The following is a 4,968-nucleotide window of genomic DNA, read 5'->3' as shown; positions in this document are numbered from 1 at the left end:
AAGGACTCCTTCACATGAGATCAACCAGACCTTACCCGTCTTGGGATTGCAGGGCAGCAGTAGGCCCTGTTCCTGTCTTAGGTGGTCAGCAGTGCTGCATGTGGGTCCTAGTTGCCCATCATTGACTACTTGTCTGTCTCACCAGGGGGCATACATCAGATCAGGCCACATTATGATAGGGTCCATCTGAGGGAACCCTCTCACTATACTCTTGATGATCTGCCATTTCCAGCTGATGATAATGTATTTGGATGGACTTTGCAGCAAAAGCATCTAAACGTGAGCTGATGAACGCTGTAAGCTTCTGAAAAATACAAGGTCCTATCATGAGCAACAGTAGTGTGAGAAGAGGGGTCCCAATATGGGCACAAGATAGGGGAACATCCCTCCCCACAACAAGGAGAAGGGGTTGTTGGCAAGTTCTTGTCTCTGCTTGAATAGTTGATCCTGAGGCTCTCAGATTTTGTCTCGAACTATGCCTGATTTATTAACATAAAAACAACACTTTTCCTGTAAAGCAAGACATATTCCCCCATGCTTTGCTGTCAGAAGGTCCAAGCCTCTCCTATTTTGCAAGACCACTTCTGCTTGCGAATCTATCTGGTCTTGGATATCTTGGATAGTACCAGATAATGCTCGAACATCATCAATCAGCTGGTTAGATAATTTAGTATAAGAATGTACTGCTACCCCCAACCCTGCTGAACCTGTCCCCATGGCCGCTGTGACTCCCAGCCCCACTAATAAGGGGATGAATTGGACCGCCCTCTTTGTGTGGCCTTGGAAGCAGGCCTGGGCATTCTGCTGCCACCTGTGCCCTGCTCCCCGCTCCCCTGTTGTTGTTCCCTTTCTTTTTCCTCCCCTGCTTCTCCTCTGCTCTCTATCCCCCCTGGTGCCTCATGCCTCCCTGTCCTAGGTGACTGCCATTGCTGTGCTGCATCATCCCATAGTCACATTTTACTCACCATCTTTTTACTTACTGTCTGTTCCTCTTTGTTGCCTAGGCCTATAGATTACTCCCCACCTCTTCTCTATAGCCATTCTTTTCTTAACTATCTATTTGGTGCCACTTCATCAGATTTGTGCCTCTTTTTGCCATAAAAGTCTGCTCTTCCTGGACCTACCCTCCTTCAGATTCCTTCCATCCTTTCTCTACTACCATGTCTTCTGTCACCATCATCTGTTAATCATCTGGATCTTCCTTTATTCTGGCGTCTTGCTACTCTTAAACTGCCTCTTCCTTCCTTTTCTCTTAACATAGTTTTTTTTTTTTTGTTTGTTTGTTTGTTTGTTTGTTTGTTTTTTCTTTTCCAACCAGTAAGTGCCAAAAGTGTCTACAGCCAGTCTCCCCACTGGCTTTAGTAATCACTGTAGATTTATTTGATCTTTTTTTCCTTTATTCCTCCTTTTGGGTTGAACCTCACACAGGGAACATACTCCAATTCATTTGACCGGGGGCCATCACTTCCGAAACCAGAAACGCCATTTTGGGCGGGGACCTATTGTGTTCAGGTGCCATTTTAGGCAAGGGCCCACTGGGCCCAGGCGCCATCTTAGGGGTGCCACGTGTCTGATCAGCCTGCAGGGATTGTAAGTGTAACATAAGCCTCTCAAACAGTCGAGTTTCCAGATCCAAAAGCACGCTGGAAAATTTGGGAGCAAATTTGGACAGTTCATTATTATCAGGAGGTGGTTTTGCAGTAACTGGGGCCATAACAGGGTCAGAATGGTTTTTGGAAGCCTCTTTGGCTAAGTCTTCCCAATTGACCTCTTGTAAAGTAGTAAGGTCGGGATACAAAGATTTATAATGGGTTGAGGGATCTGAACTGGAGCTAGGAAGCAATGCTCAAGGTAAGCATCAGCACGCAGCTTGGACCCAGTGATCCTCCTGTTTTCAGTCTCTCCAGTGCTGGGATTACAGGTGCGTGACACCTCGCCTGGACTCCATCGCTGGCTCAGCCTGCCCAGGAGTGGGGCCAGCCTGGCATGTGGTGCCAGCAATCAACCCTTGGCCCCTGCGCTTGTCTAAGCAGGTGCATAGCCCACTGAGCTATCTCGCCGGTCTTTACCCATGGACTTTAGTACTGTGCTAATCTGAAATACTTCGTTAATTTTTTTTTACTAAACAGAAGTTACATTTTTCCAAACACATTTAGTGAAAGACTTTTCCTTTTACATTCCCACAAATCCATTCTCTGAGTAATTGAGGCATCGGGTAATGATTTAGAGAAGGTTGGATTTCCTGCTTGAGCACTGACTGTAGTTACAAAAGGCTAAAGCTTTAACTGTCTTAAACAGGAGTCAAATATGTAATCATTTCTATGTACAGATTTCTCTGGGTACTGTAGTTGTGTTTGCTTAAAAATAGGCTTAATTTTTGCCAGCATGTCCCAGTTTAATTTTCTTCTGTTTGTCCTTTTCAGGTTGACAGACATGAGCAGGATTAGATCCTTCAACTGCCAGCCAGTTCATCTCTTCCTGTCCTACCGGTGAGTTCACAGTCACAGCTCAGCTGCTGCTGAGGATGGAAGAGGCTCAAGTGTACAGATGAACCCTTCTTTGCCATGAGTTTACCAGGCTGCCTGAGCCACTGCCCACTCGGTTACCCTGGTTACAGCCCACGTATTCCATCTCTTCACATGCATACTCATCAATAAAACAAAATTCATTATTATCAAAAGAAAGAAATTGCTTCTTCCTGGAAAGGAAGACGTTATTCATGCACTGAACTTGCTGCCTACTCACACCCTGCTTCCTGTGGTGACTTCCTGCTTCTTCAGCTTCTCTCTGTGTCGCTGTATGGAGCTGATTTTCCTCTAGGCGGCCAGGTGAGCCCAGGCTGGACAGTGGCGCAACAGACCTGCCTTGGGCAGAAGGGACAAGAGGTGTGGCTCCCGCCTAGCATCTGGCTGTGTTATGCCTAGAGTATGCTCAAAGAGTCTGCATCCCTTCAAAGTAATGTATATTTCAAAAGACGTAACAATGAGGCCTTACAAAGTCAAACTTCTGGCTAAGGGAACGTCAAGAAACTAAGGGAGAAAAATCCTACTTGAAAGATTCTACAAACATCAATTATTTCACTGGGTAGAAAAGTAATGTGAATGAGTGGGGGACAGGGAAAGTCTGCAGAAATAGATCCCTTGTGTCCTCTAAATGAGATCAAGGTCAATTTAAAATGAAAAAGAAAAAAATGATTGACAGACTCAGTTCTGCCTACAAGGCTATCACATTTGCAAATGAATATTTATGTGAAATATACGCAAAACTAAGTTTGACTAATGTACGCTAAACATTGATGTGCTTCTATAATGCATATGATTAGTTGCCCAGGAAACAATATTTGCGCTGACGTTACAACTATAGTGTCTACATTCAAATTAACTCTGGCTAAACAAGAAGTCTCCAAGGCCTGAGCTGAATTTCTACTCTGGTTTCCCCTAGTCAAGCAAGCAAGCTGACAGCTTTTGCTTATTTTCCTGAGGAGGAACTGCGGTCTCCACCTGAGGTCTGCTGGGCAGGAGCTCTTCCCCAGACAATGAGACTACTTCTGAAGTAGATGGATTTTCAGGATTCCTACAGGAGGAAAAATTGAGGGCTCCAAAATGCTGCTGGAATGAGGAATGAAGAGCTTGTTTTTCTTGCTTCAGGGAGTAGCTATTGTGCTTACTCACTAGGTAGAGAAATAGATTTTCAGATAAATTGGGAAAGCAGTGTTATTGCTCTGGGCTGTCCTTTGGATTCTAATTTGAAAATGGCCTCCAACTGGGTCAAGTTACAGGGATGGGAAACAGCATCTCTCAGCCTTACAGTGGCTGAGTCAGGCACTGTATCAGAAACAGGAGGGGCCAGGGAGATGGCTCAGTAGAATAAGCACTTGCCTGGCAAGCGCAAGGGCCTGAGTTCAATCTCTGGTTCCACCAGAAAGAAAGAAGGAAAGAAAGAAAGAATAAAGAGCCATGAAATTAGAGTACGTTCCATTTAGACCACCTTGTCTTTGTCCTGAAAGAGACAAGCCCATCGAGGCCCTGTTCACATGCCTGTAACCTCAGTGCTTTAGCAGTCTGATGGAGAACTGTAAATCCAATCACAGACTGGGAGACTCAATGATTTATTGAGACCCTCTCTTAAAATTAAAAAAAGATAAAATAAGGAGGGCTGCATATATAGTACAATGTGAAGGTCCTGAGTTCAATTCCCAGTACCATAAAGCAAGCAAGCAAACAAATAAACCAATAAATGAGTAAGAGTCCTTAGAAACAGAAAAAATAAAAACAAAATTTAAGAAAAACCATAATATTTTCTACAAAAGAAAAATACCTCTCCTGAACTTTGCTGACGCCCATGTAAAAAGTTAAATTTAAAAAAGAGGACAAATTAACAAGAATTGTTGAAAATAGAAAACAAACAAACACAAAAATCCACAAAATAGGAACTGTCCATGGTTTGTTTTTTTTTTTTTTTTACTTTCATGTTGTCCTCCTTACTCATCAAATTCACTGAAGGAACTAGACTCTAATGGAGAGAAAACTGGTGAAAGAGCAGGCCAGCCACTTCAACTACAGTTCATTGGCTCCAGTTGAGGATGAACCAAGGCTTTGGGCTGGCGCCTTTGTCCTTCTCCTCACTGTTCTGGCCTGACTGTGCGGAGGCCCAGTAACCAGGGCTCCAGCCTGGTGGGCCTCCTTTCATGGTGCAGTCCAGGTGTCCCTGGCTGTGTACAGCAAAGGGAAGTGCTGCTTTCTCCCCATGTGTGCAGAGCTTCACTTGCTGGCTTCCAAAGCCTTAAGGATGACCAAGACTAAGTCAATACTGTATAGCAGAACAATCTTGTGTTTTCTATTAAAGAAGTAAGAAAAAGAATGCAGCACTAAGATATTCATAGCCATTTAAAAAGAGCTATGATGACTTCTGGGTGTTTAGTGGAATAATGGTTCCACATTTATCCTACAGACACAATGAGTTCAAATG

Source organism: Octodon degus, unplaced genomic scaffold (assembly GCF_000260255.1).
Source record: "Octodon degus isolate 3935 unplaced genomic scaffold, OctDeg1.0 scaffold00165, whole genome shotgun sequence".
Lineage (NCBI taxonomy): Eukaryota > Metazoa > Chordata > Mammalia > Rodentia > Octodontidae > Octodon > Octodon degus.
This window is presented reverse-complemented; position numbering follows the sequence as displayed.